Below are 14,067 nucleotides of genomic sequence, written 5' to 3'. Positions count from 1 at the left end.
CAGTGAGCATGGAGAAGAGGGAGCTGGGCAAGGGATGGGTGACACAGATTGGGGAGACAGGGGTCAAGCGAAGGGAAGTAAGAAGGGCTCTGCCAGGGGTGGTGCGAGATAAACGATCGAGTTGTGCCACGCGATGGGCCTCCACAAGTTCTGAAAGAGTATTGTGGACGCCCATCGCCAGTAGACGAGAAGTGGGGGTGGAAGTGGGAAGCCCGAGAGCCGACTTATAGGTTTGGCGGATGAGACAGTTGACCTTGTCTTCCTCGGCACGAGACAGAAAGAGGTAGGGGAGGGAGTAGACAAGGCGGCTTAGCACAAAGGCCTGAACAAGATGACGGAGGTCGTGCTCGCGCATGCCGTAGTGCCGGTTAGCGACCCGTCGGATCAGCCGTACCGTCTGCTGGACGGTGGTAGTAAGGCGGGAAAGGACAGTAGTGTGTTTGCCATTGGATTGGAGAAAGAGACCGAGAATACGGATGCAAGAGACAGAAGGGATGGGATGTCCGTTGATAGCGACGTTAAGGTTAGGAGATGAGGTTGGAACTATTCCTCGAGCCAGGAGGAGCAGGAGCTCCGATTTGGACGGGGACCAAGTTAGCCCGACCGTGTGAACATAATCGGTGACCGTTTTAGCGCCCGCCTGGAGAGCGGCTTCCATCTCTCCAAGATTGCCGGTAGTCACCCAGAGGGTGATATCATCAGCGTAGAAAACATGGGAAAGGTTAGGAATGGTAGCTAGAGCACGTGCCATAGGAAAAAGGGTGATGTTGAAGAGAAGGGAAGAGAGAACAGAACCCTGGGGGGTACCTCGATTTCCAAGAGGGAAAGCGGGAGAGGAGAGGGTGCCGAATGAGATCTCAGCCGTGCGATGGGCAAGGAAAGCCTTGATGTAACCATGGATCCGGGAACCCACGTTAAGGGTAGAAAGGGCGTGTAGGATGGCTGTATGGAAGACATTGTCAAATGCTTTCGTCAAGTCCAGTGCCATGACAGCGCGAGTGCGCTTGGCGTGAAGAGGGTGAAGGACCTCTTCGGAGAGCTGGAGCATGACATCCTGTGTAAAGAGGGATGGGCGAAAGCCGAACATCGAATCGGGGAAAAGATGGTTGTCCTCGAGGAAGCTCTGCAAGCGGTCTAGAACGACGTGCTCAAAGAGCTTACCGAGACAAGAGGTGAGGGAAATAGGACGGAGATTTTGAATGTCTATGGGTGTGCCAGGCTTGCAGATGAAGGTTACCTTAGCGTGGGTCCACTCAGAAGGCACAGTGCCTTCGTGCCAATGTTTGTTAAAGAGGTCCGTAATGGCCTCTAGGGATGATGTGTCCAGGTTACGGAGGGCCTTGTTAGAAATTTGGTCTGCTCCTGGTGCGGAAGTGGTGCGGAGCTTATGTAGCGCCGCACAAACCTCCCCCAAAATGATATATGCATCAAGCGCAGAATTAATGGTGCCGATGTAGGAAGGGAGGGAGGACGGAGGGGAAGTGCAGAGATAGCGATCTCGGAGTGCAAGAAGGAAATCGGATAGTGGTGAAGATTGTAGGAGGCGCGTCACATCCCTGCGTTGCGTGGCCTTGGCATGGGACGGGTCAAGGAGGACACGTAGGAGCGCCCACGTATCCCTCAGCCCGAGGTTACCGTCCATGCGGTCGCAGGTCTGGCCCCACTGCTGCCTGGTGAGGTATGAGCAGTGCTCCTCAATTTCCATACCCAGGCGGGCAAGACGGAGGCGTAGTGAGCGGTTGTGTTTTTGTGAAAGCCAGCGGCGGTGCAGGGAATGATGCGCCTCCCATAGGTGAAGGAGGCGGCTGTCAGCCGTGGAGGAGTGAGGAGGGGTAGGGACGGTAGAGGTGGCGGATGAAACATCTTTGAGCAAGGTGGCAGCCCATTGAGAAAGGTCTGAGATGGAGGGGGGGGGCATGTTGCCGTGAGTTGCGGAACCGATCCCAGTCGACTACCTTGTTCAGGCGCTGGCGGGAGGATAGGGTAGGAAGAGAGAAAGAGATGGACAGGATATAGTGGTCGCTGCCGGGAAAGACCCAGGTGTTCGTCCACGCTGCGTCTAAGACGGTTTTGCAGATGGAAAGGTCCGGATTAGTGTTGCGTTGGACGCTGGAGCCGATGCGGGTTGGGTCAAATCTGTAAACAAAAGCTTCAGGACTTGTTCGGGACGCCGATTGGGCGGGCTCTGGCAGCAAAAATAGAACTTTATACCCGTACCCAATCCCCCACGGAGTCCTACCTTGCCTATATTCAAAACGTGCTTTCGTTGTGCCGCAATGTGAACAGCTCCATGCAAGAAAGTGACAAGATAGGGCATATCCTCAAGGGTATAGCGGATGATGCGTTCAACATCCTCTTCTGCACGGATTGCTCTACCGTCGACTCGGTACTTCAAGTCTGTCGAGCAGGCTAAACAACGACGTCTCGTACATCGCTTTGAGCGCCTTCCGAACACGGCGGCTACATCATCCTGCGCTGACCTGGCACCTTTGCAGGAGCCTTCTCATCCAGCGAACATGACTCGGATCATCTGGAGAGAACTCGAGGCCTTGGCTCCTGCACCACTCACGCCTCCGCTGCCCGACACCATGGCCATGATACAGGCCGTTGTTCGCCAGGAACTTGCCAACGTTGGCCTCTCTCCAGCGCCGTGCCACCACCGTCACCAACGCACCCTGTTCCTGTAGTGGCTGCTGCCACCACCCGCAAGGCTTCCCCACGTCACTACCTTAGCCGCAATCCTGCAGAGTGGCGCACTTTAGACGACAGGCCAATTTGTTTCATTTGCTGTCTCGCCGGCCACACATCGCGTTATTGCCGTAGCCGTATACCTTCTTCGCCCTTCGCTCTTATTACAACGCCGACAGTCGGTCGATACTGCAATGGACCTCGACGCTTCCCTGCCCAACCAGAGGAGCCCCGCCCCGCCTATGATGGACCTGGACATTATCTTCCTCAACAGATCAGCCTCGCAAAGAAGCCGTCCCCACTGCCCGTCGCTTCAGCCGATCTCTATGCCCACTAGCTCGTCGATCCCGTTCACCCGTTCCTCGTCGCAGATCCTCCCCACCATACGCCGGCACCTACTCGGAAAACTAGCGAGTCCAGCACCCGGGAGTGACGCTGCATTACCGACCCGGACTGTCAACTCGGAACTGACCCCCACACCCAGACGTAACCTCATTGACATTCTTGTAGACGGAGCCTCAGTTTCTGCCCTTATTGACACTGGAGCCCATATTTCAGTCCTTAGTTCGTCGTTTCGCCAGCACCTCAAAGAAGTTCTTACGCCCGCTAAAACCTCTGCAGTTCGTGTTTCTGATGGCAACACTGCTACCATCATCGGAATGTGCACTGCGCGCGTTAGCATCGCCGGTCACCACGTCCCTGTGCTCTTCGCCGTCCTTACTACTTGTCCTCAAGACGTCATTTTAGGCCTAGACTTTTTAACAGCCCATTCCGCTCTCATTGACTGTTCCTCCGGACTTCTATGCCTAGCCCTGCCCCATTGTGTTCACGACCCTAGTGCTGACCAGTCCCAGCCTCGTCTTCGACGCTCTCAGTGGCGACTACTTGCCCACGCCCCCTTTTCCTAGACCTGTGTGTTATCGCTGCGGCCAACCTGGCCACCTCACAAGATCATGTTCTCGCCGTCAAGCATCACGTTACGGCGAAGACTCCATGAACTACCCATAGCAGCAGGGTTACAATCCTGGCTCTTCTCGTCATTCGCGCCACCCCCCTGTTTCCGGTGACCCATGACAAGCACCTTTGCGGGATATTTAATTTGCATTGAACAGAAGCATGACACGACCTCCAGCTTGCCGTGCGCGCCGTTGTCCATCGCCCCAGCGCCACTCACCGCCGCCGGAAAACTAGTCGGCGCGACCGACGGGGGTCGCGCCGACTGATGTTACGGAACAAAGCCCACGTTTTAGTTGATGATGTACCTGTGATGGCTTTAGTTGATACCGGGGCCACCATATCTGTAATGAGTGCTGAATTTAAGCGTCATCGCGGAAGAAAAGTGTTATTTAAGTGTGATAAATGTGTTCAGTTTTGTGGTGTGAGTGGCGAACCATTGCTTGCTGTTGGAGTGTGCAGTGTGTTTCTTTGGGTGGAGGCGTGTTCCATGTGAAAATGGCAGTGCTCACCCGATCAACGCACGACGTCATCCTTGGGCTCAACGTTTTAAGATGTGTGGCGCCAATGTCGACTGCCAAACTGATGAGCTTAGCGTCGGCAATTGTGTTACCCCTGGTCTGATGGAAGGCTCGTGTAGTAATCTGTGTTTTGTGTTTTTGAAGATACCGTTGTGCCTCCATCGTCGGTAGTTTGTGTACAGGTTTCCTGCCTCGACACCACCCTGGACACGTCTGAAGCGACTTTAAAACCGGTGCACCTCACCTGCATCAAGAAAATGTCTTGATTCCTCATGCCATGGTCTGTTGCCAAAGGCCGCCCTGGACTCTGGGCAGTGAATTGCTCTACGAAACCTGTCGTTCTTCCCACAGGTTTGAAACTTGCATCCTGCAGTAATGACCCGCCAATATCTGTTGACTTGATTACCGACGCCATAGACAAAGCAGTGACTGATATCCAAGATGAATCGCGATCGCTTCGTATGATTGACCCCTTGCTCTCAACAAGGGAGCGCCGTGCATTGCTGGCCATTCTAGGGCGACACTCCTCCTTATTTTACTTTTCCCAACCAGGTGGCTCATCTTTAATTCCTGATTCACGTATTCTACACAGGATCGACACTGGCCCCTCGCGCCCGATTCGACAAAAGCCCTACCGAGTGTCACCGTCTGAACGAAAGGCGACAAATGAACAAGTGAAGGAGATGTTAACGAAGGGTGTTATCCAAGAGTTGTCGAGTCTCTGAGCTGCCCTCGTGATTCTTGTCAGGAAGAAGGATTATACATGGTGTTTTTCCGTTCACTACCGCCGTCTAAATGCGCTCATTAGAAAAGACGTGTACCTTCTTCTCCGTATAGACGACGCCATTGACTGGCTTTTTTCCGCCTCCTACTTTTCCACCATTGACCTTAGATCGGGCTATTGGCAAATACCTGTACATGCGGTGGACAAAAAGAAAACTTTATTTAGTATACACCCGATGACCATTACGAAATTCAGTGTGATGCCATTCGGCCTCTGTGATGCACCCGTCACCTTCGAACGATTCATGGACACGATACTCCGCGGTTTAAAATGCGAGGTGTGTATGTGTTACTTGGACGATGTAGTGATTTTCAGGAAGACGTTCAGCGAGCACAATTACCGTTTAGCTCTTGTGCTGGACTGTATGCGTAAAGCTGGCCTCGGGCTGAATTCAAAGAAGTGTCGTTTTGGAGCACGCCAAGCGCTAATGTTCGGACATCTCGTCGATAAAGATGGCATCAGACCTGACCGCGTACAGACAGAAGTGGTCGCCTCTTTCAAGCCACCCCAGTCTGCCAAATAACTACGGAGTTTCCTGAGTTTGTGTTAATACTTTCGCCGTTTTATTCACCACTTTGCAGATATCGCACATCTCCTGACAAGCCTACTTCATAAAGATGTAGTTTTCGAGTGGACATCTGAGTACGACTCCGCCTTCCGCCACCTGAAATTTCTGCTCACTTGACAACCTGTGCTCCGCCACTTCGATCCTTCAGCGCCCACAGAAGTGCATACCGACGCAAATGTTGTTGGAATTGGCGTGGTTCTTGTCCAGCGCTGCGACAGCAAGGAGCACGTCGTGGCGCACGCTAGTCGCTCCCTTAGTAAGCCGAAGCGCAATTATACTGTCACGAAACAGAAATGCCTCGCTGTCGTTTTTGCCACTCAACGCTTTCGCTCATATCTCTATGGACGCCCGTTTACCGTTGTCACAGATCACCATGCCCTCTGCTGGTTAGTTCATCTCAGGGACCCGTGTGGCCGCCTTGTACGATGGGCCCTACGGTTACAAGAGTATGACTTTACAGTCACCTACAAAACTGGCCGTAAGCACGCTGACGCAGACTGTCTTTCGCGCCTTCCTCTTCCTACAACGGAGTCTGAAGCCGATGATTTCGAGAACTGTGTCGCGTCGGTATCAATGGCTTTTGCTGACACCCCCCGTTTATAGAAGAACAGCGGAGGGATTCCACCTTGGAACCTCTCTTCGCGGCGGCTCAATATCGGTCAGGTGGACACCAATTTTGCGTGCGTGATCACCTGATCTGGAGAAAAAGTATTCCTCTCCGAGCCCTCGCCTCCTCCTGGTTGTTCCGAGGAGCCTATACAATTCTATAATACAGGCCATGCACGACGACCCTAGTTCCGGGCATCTAGGAACTGCGAGAATGCTCCACCGCACCCAGGAGCGCTTGTATTGGCCATAAAATGCGAACTACTGAGCGGTACGTCGCCAGCTGTACCCAGTGTCAGCGCTGCAAACGTCCCACAAGCGTGGCAGCGGGGCAACTTCATCCCATCACACCTCCCCGTGCACCCTTTGAGCAAGTGGGCGTTGATCTCCTTGGCCCCTTTCCGTTATCCCACAATGGAAATCGCTGGATCATTGTTTGCGTAGACTACCTCACTCGATACAGTGAGACGGCAACCATACCCGCGGTCAACGCGTATCTGCTTTATGCTGCAGGCGATAGTTTTTCGCCACGGACCACCACAAGTGATCCTCAGTGACCATGGTCGCCAATTTACCCCCGATGTCGTGGAGGAGATGCTCCGTTTGTGTGCCTGTTATCTTCGCCATTCATCGCCTTATCATCCGCAAACCAACGGTCTAACTGAACGCACCAACCGTACGATCACCAACATGCTGTCCATGTACGTCGACGCAAATCATAAGAACTGGGACAGTGTCCTACCGTTCATTACGTACGCTTTCAACAGCGCCCGTCATGAGACCACTGGCTTTAGTCCATTCTTCCTGCTTTACGCTCGCCACCCACGATATACCTTAGACACCATCCTCCCGTTTTATACCACCAGTAATGAAGATCCCTCGGTAGCCTAGACCATATGTTTTGCCGAAGAAGCCCGCCGGCTAGCTCGTCTTCGCATCTTAGCGTCACAGGATCGCTCAAAAGAACTGTACGGTGCCCACCACAGCCACATAATTTACCAGCCTGGAGATTTGGTGTTGCTGTGGCGGCTTATCAGGAAGCGGGGTCTGTCACAAAAGCTGCTGTCCCACTACGATGGACCATTTGTAGTCCTTGCCCAACTTAGCGAGCTCAATTATCGCGTCGCTCGTCTCACCAAAAGCGGCCGTCGCTCTGCGAAAAGTGAAGTTGCGAACGTTTTCCGTTTAAAGCCTTGTCGATCACGCGACGCTGTTTAAGTCGCCCAGCGGGCTTCAGCTGCGTCGGGGGAAGTGTGACGCCCAGAAATGGAGATAAGAGAAGAAGAGGTCTACGAAGCAGTGGCTTGTTCGACGTTCGTCCTGCGTCAATCGACACCTCGCTCGTTACAATATATATATATTGTGGAAGAAGGCCACGTCGAGACGGCAAGGTCGCGACGGCAAGGCAACGGATGCCGTGTCTGGCGTTTTATTCCGATGGACGGAACCCAAGCGCGTGCCCGAGCCAGCGCCGCGGGACGATGATGATGGTATGTACAAGAGGAAGAAAAAGATCATGGTATGTACAAATGAAAGAAGATCCGTGGAGGGCTCACACAATCTGCCCGGGGGGTCTGAAGCGGCCAGCCTGGCCGCTCCTAATCAACCGATGTACCTCGGCGCACAAACGGCTTCAAGCGAGATACATGAACAATTTCAGCTCCACGGTGGCGTCGGTCGGCGGGGGGATCAACAGGTGTGACTTGGTAGTTTACTGGGGACGTTTGGTTGATGACCTTCTAGGGACCAACATAGCGGCGCTGAAATTTATCACTAAGGCCAGGGGTGCGCAGTGGTGTATAGAGCAGTACTTCGTCACCAGGACGAAAAGAGACCACGCGATGCTTCGAATCGTAGCGACTCTTGCGGTCTTGCTGGCACGCTTTTGTGTTGAGGCGGGCAAGATGACGGGATCGGGTCACACGGGATAAGAACTGGGCTGGTAATTATGAGGAGTAATCGGGCGTAGAGAAGAAAGAAGTGTCGAGGATTGTAGTGGGAGGACGGCCGAAAACGATAAAAAATGGGGAGTAACCGGTAGTCCGCTGTACTGCAGTATTATAGGCGAATGTGACGAATGGTAGAACAGTATCCCAATTTCGATGATCCGGTGTGATGTACATGGATATCATGTCCGATAGGGTGCGATGAAATCGCTCAGTCAGTCCGTTAGTCTGGGGATGGTAGCTTGAGGTAGTCTTATGGAGGGTGGATGAGGCCCGAAGAACTTCGGATACGACTGTCGATAAGAAGGCCGTCCCTCGGTCACTTAGAAGCACCCGAGGAGCGCCATGACGCAACACAATTGACCGCAAAAAGAAATTAGCTACTTCTTCAGCGGAACCAGTCGGTACAGGGGCCGTCTCAGCATAGCGTGTAAGGTGGTCGACAGCTGTTATAATCCAATGGTTACCCCCGTCGGAGAGAGGTAGGGGACCATATAAGTCGATGCCGACTACGTCGAATGGCGTGGCGGGACATGGAAGAGGCTGCAGGAGGCCAGCGGGCGAAGAAGTCGGCCGCTTGCGACGTTGGCACAGATGGCAGGAAGCGACGTATTTAGCTATGGTAGAAGATAGGCCAGGCCAAAAGAATCGTCTTTTCACGCGGTCATATGTTTTGTTAAAACCAAGGTGACCGGCAGTGGCGTCATCGTGGAAAGCCGCCAGTATACGTGGGCGAAGCGCACGCGGCACGACTGGGAGCCAACGAGTTCCATCAGGGCAATATACGTAGCGGCGTAGTATGCCATCTTCGAGCTTGAAATTGCGAAGCTGTCGGCGAAGCCTAGCATTGGGCGGGTTCGAAGCGCCGATAAGCCGGTCGATGATGGGCCGGCAGTAGGCATCAGCTAATTGCTGCGAGCGGAGTGTTTGTTTGTGCTCAGAATCGTCAAAAGAAACTGCTGTGATATGCGTCGGGGGAAGAGATGGTCGGCTGTGGTCAGAGGTAGAAATGCGTTGCGAAGAAAAACAGCAGGCTGATTCCGTAAGTGGGCAGCGAGAAAGAGCGTCGGCGTCTTGGTGTTGGCGACCCGATTTATAAACGACGTCGAAACTGTATTCTTGCAGGCGTAGAATCCAGCGGCCAAGTCGGCCTGTCAAATTTTTCAGTGAAGACACCAGCAAAGAGCATGGTGATCGGTCACAACTGTAAAGTACCGACCATAGAGGTAGGGGCGAAACTTTTGAACAGCCCAGACGACGGCAAGACATTCCTGCTCGGTAATGGTGTAGTTTTTCTCAGCTGGAGTCAAGGTCCGACTGGCGAAGGCAATAACTTTCTCACGCGAAGTTGCATCGCGCTGCAGAAGGACAGCGCCAAGACCGTGACCACTGGCATCAGTGTGCAGGATGGTAGGAGCGCTGTCGCTGAAGTGGCCAAGAACGGGATCTGATGTGAGGGCGTGCTTTAGGTCGGTAAAAGCAGTGTTGCACTGTTCAGTCCACACGAAAGAGCTTCGCGCTTTAAGTAGTTCATGAAGTGGCGCCGCAATAGTTGCGAAATGCCTTATGAAACGCCGGAAATATGACGCCAGGCCGAGGAAACTGCGTAAATCTGTAGTCCGTTGTGGGCGAGGAAAGTTCAAGACCGCGCTGATTTTACCAGGGTCTGGACGAATGCCATCATGGCTAACCATATGTCCCAATATTTTAATTTCCTTCTGTGCAAAGTGGCACTTCTTGGTGTTGAGCTGAAGGCCCGCTGAAGAGAGACACGTCAGGACTTCATTCAGGCGCGTGAGATGGTCGTTAAAAGTTGCCGAAAAGATAACAATGTCGTCCAAGTAACATAAACAGGTCCTCCATTTTAGGCCACGAAGTACCGTATCAATCATTCTTTCAAATGTCGCTGGTGCGTTACACAGGCCGAAGGGCATAACATTAAACTCGTAAAGTCCATCGGGAGTTGCGAAAGCGGTTTTTTCTTTGTCGCTCTCATGCATAGGTATTTGCCAATAACCTGAGCGGAGATCCAAGGTCGAGAAATATTCGGCGCCTTGTAGAGAGTCAAGGCCGTCATCTATTCGCGGCATAGGGTAGACATCTTTACGGGTAATTTTGTTGAGTGCGAGATAATCAACACAAAATCGTACCGATCCGTCCTTCTTTTTTAACTAATACTACTGGGGAGGACCATGGGCTTGTTGATGGACGAATAATATCGCGATGGAGCATGTCATTCACATTTTCTTCGATTACTTTTCGTTCCGAGAGAGAAACCCGATAAGGTCGTCGGCGTACGATCGAGTTACCTTCAGTAATGATGCAGTGGTGTGCAACACTAGTCCGTCCCAGTGGTGGGGAAGTGGCGTCAAAAATGGCTTGATGGGCTTGAAGCAAGTCCAGCAATTCTTTGCGTTGGTGCGGCATGAGGTCCGGACTGATTGTCTTCGACAGCATGAGAAGAGAGACGTGCGATGAATCACGTTGCTGAGGTAGCGGGGCGGTGAGCACCATCATGGACATAGGGTGAGCATCCACTATGCATGGCAGGGAAGTTCCTTTAGTCAGCACGAGGGATTCACGGGATGTGTTCGTGGCAGCTACTATCGCTGAGCCGCTGCGGAATCGTACAAGACTTGATGGGAAGGCAATTCCACGTGCAAGATGACGATGAGATGGTGCGATGAGTACATCCCCGTCAGTGATGTGTTCTGACACAACGGTAACAAGCTTTTCGCACTGGGGAGGCAATACAGTATCAACTGCGGCAATGAGGGAATGACGTCCTTCAGAAATGTCAGATGAAAAATCACTGTCTGTCATATGAATGACACGGTCGCCACAAGAAATTAACGCTGAAGCGGTCGACAAAAAATCCCATCCAAAAATCATCTGATGCGCACACGGTGAAAGCACAGCAAACTGCACATGGTGGCGGACGCCGTCTATAACAATTCGAACTGTACACTTTGCTGATGGATGTAGAGGGACGTCATTTGCTCCACGAAGTTGAAGTCCATCGTATGGTGTCGTTACCTTCCGCAAACGGTGGCACAAATCAGCGCGAATAACAGAAATTGCAGCCCCTGTGTCAATCAAAGCTTCGACCGGTAATCCTTCAGCTGAAATGGAAATCATATTGTACGGGCGATGAGGAGGACTTTTGGTTAGTTCGCAGAGTGCAGTTTCACCTCCGGAAACTGCATCGCTTAGTTTTCCGAATGACGGATAGGAACAGTTGTTGCTGGTCGAAGTGGAGAAACAGAGCGGCGGTATGGGGAAAGGGACCGGCGTCGGGATACATGGGCACCACTTGGTTCAGACGAGGATACCGGCGGTGGAGAGGATCGACGAGGTGGGCCGGGATTAGGTCGTCGCTGATAATATGAGGGTACGTCACTTTCGAAGGCGTCGTAACCACGCCGCTCGTTCTGAATGCGTCGACGACAGAAGCGGGATATATGTCCTCGTATTCCACAGTAGTAGCACACTGGGCGAGAGGGGCGCCAAGGTGCGTAGTAGGGTGGCGTAGGCTGAGCAGTCGTCCCGGCGTTGATGTGGTTGTAGGGCGATGCCAGTTGGGGCGGCGGAACAAAAGGAGGGGGTGATGCTGTGACGTGCGAGTAAGTCGATGCTGGGCAGGGTGCAGGAGGGTCGGACGCCATAGGTCGGGTGATGGTTGCAAGCTCATCTTCAATGATGTTGCGGAGACCGGCGTCATTAGAAGGTACGGAAGAATGATCGCACCCATGTCGACAGACAGGCTTTAGGGCTTGGAGCTCCTCCCTGATGATGGCTCGAATCAGTGCCCGCAGATCCAGGTCAGCAGAGGTCGGGCCAGCAGGAATGCCGGGCTGCAATTGGGAGGACTGCAGCTGGTCGATGCGTTGGCAGGTCGCAATAATGGCGTCAACAGTAGAAGGATTCTGGGCAATCAGGGTATTATAAGCCACAGAATTAATTCCTTTCAAGATGTGGTGTACGCGTTCAGGTTCCGGCATGGTGGGACTAATACGCCGGCAAAGTGCAAGTATGGCCTCTATGTAAGACGCGTACGACTCATCGGGACCTTGGAGGCGAGAGGCGAGCTTGTTCTTCGCGACCTCAGTCCGAACTGCTGGGTCCGCGAAATATTGGCGGAACTGCTGCTTGAATGTGGTCCAGTTAGTGGTGTGGGGTTCGCGATTAATAAACCATGGTTCTGGCGACCTCAATGAGGTAGAAAGAAACATTCAGAAATTTTAGAGCATCGTCCCACCGGTTGTAGTTACTGCATCGTTCATAGGTGTCCAGCCAGTCATCGACGTCTTCATCGCGACGACCAGCGAACAGCGGCGGGTCGCGTTGTCGTGTGGGCACAGTCGGAAGGGGTGGTGCAGCCGAGGTAGAGGGTCCTGCCGATTCGTGGGTACTCTCGGTAGACATAACGATGGTGGCAGGCGGTAAACAGCGACCGGAACGCAGCTCCAGCGAGAGGCAGGGCACAAAACGGCAAGGGGATCAAGTCTTACCTCCACCACTTGTGGAAGAAGGCCACGTTGAGACGGCAAGGTCGAGACGGCAAGGCAACGGATGCCGTGTCTGGCGTTTTATTCCGATGGACAGAACCCAAGCGCGTGCCCGAGCCAGCGCCGCGGGACGATGATGATGGTATGTACAAGAGGAAGAAGAAGATCATGGTATGTACAAATGAAAGAAGATCCGTGGAGGGCTCACAATATATATATTGTAAGAATGGGGGGTTTATTCAGCAGATCAACAGGACTTGATCAGCAGGACTGAGCAGATCAGCGGCGAACACAGCGGCAGCGAACACAGTCAGATCCAGCACGCGCAGCGATCACGATGCCACTGACTGGCATGTTCCTTGTGCACTTCTTCCTCTTCACAATTACCCGCGGGACGAAGAGGAGACATCCTGGCGACTTACGGCGTGAGCAAGACGGCAGGGTCGTAATAGGGTTTGAGGCGCTGGACGTGAACAATCTCGCGTCCGCACCGGCGTAGATCATGGGACGGCGTAACAGGTTCCACCACATAATTAACCGGAGAGGTGCGCTCCAGAACACGGTATGGGCCATGGTATTTAGCAAGAAATTTTGAAGACAGTCCAGGCGCATTGGAAGGTATCCATAGCCAGAGAAGAGCGCCAGACGAGAAGTGCGGTGTCGAGTGTTGGCTGTCATGGTTGGATTTATGGCGGTACTGGGTGTTAGCCGTGAATGCGCGGGCGATTTGTCGACAGTCTTCCGCATGCTGGGCTGCTTGAGACGCAGGTGTACACTCTGATATGTCTGGCTGATACGGGAGTACGGTGTCGATTGTAGCAGAGGGGTGACGGCCGTAGAGGAGAAAAAAAGGAGAGAAGCCAATAGTAGACTGCGTTGCGGTATTGTATGCGTACGTGACATACGGAAGGACGAGGTCCCAGTTTGAGTGGTTGGAGGAGACGTACATAGAGAGCATGTCGCCAAGGGTACGATTGAAATGCTCAGTGAGGCCATTAGTCTGGGGATGATAGGCGGAGGTGGTTCTATGAATAATGTTGCACTTGGTGAGCAAGGCTTTCACAACGTCACTCAAGAAAACGCGTCCTCTGTCGCTGAGCAGCTCTCGAGGTGCGCCATGGCGAAGAACAAATCGCTGCAAAATGAAGGAAGCTACTTCTGACGCTGTGGCAGATGGAAGTGCGGCGGTTTCTGCATACCTCGTCAGATGATCAACGGCTACGACAGCCCAGCGGTTACCGGCCGCAGTGTAGGGAAGCGGCCCGTACAAATCAATGCCGACGCGGTCGAAAGGACGTGGTGGGCTGGGTAACGGCAGCAACTCTCCAGCAGAACGTTGAGGAGATGGCTTGCGACGTTGACAGGTGAGGCATGAGCGAACGTACTTGAGTACAAAGGTGTACATACCCCGCCAGTAGTAACGCAGCCGGAGACGAGTGTATGTCTTGAAGACGCCCGCGTGACCGGATTGTGGGTCAGCGTGGAAATAGTC

This window comes from Amblyomma maculatum, chromosome 1 (assembly GCF_055883805.1).
Source record: "Amblyomma maculatum isolate TAMU_Amacu chromosome 1, ASM5588380v1, whole genome shotgun sequence".
NCBI lineage: Eukaryota > Metazoa > Arthropoda > Arachnida > Ixodida > Ixodidae > Amblyomma > Amblyomma maculatum.
This window is presented reverse-complemented; position numbering follows the sequence as displayed.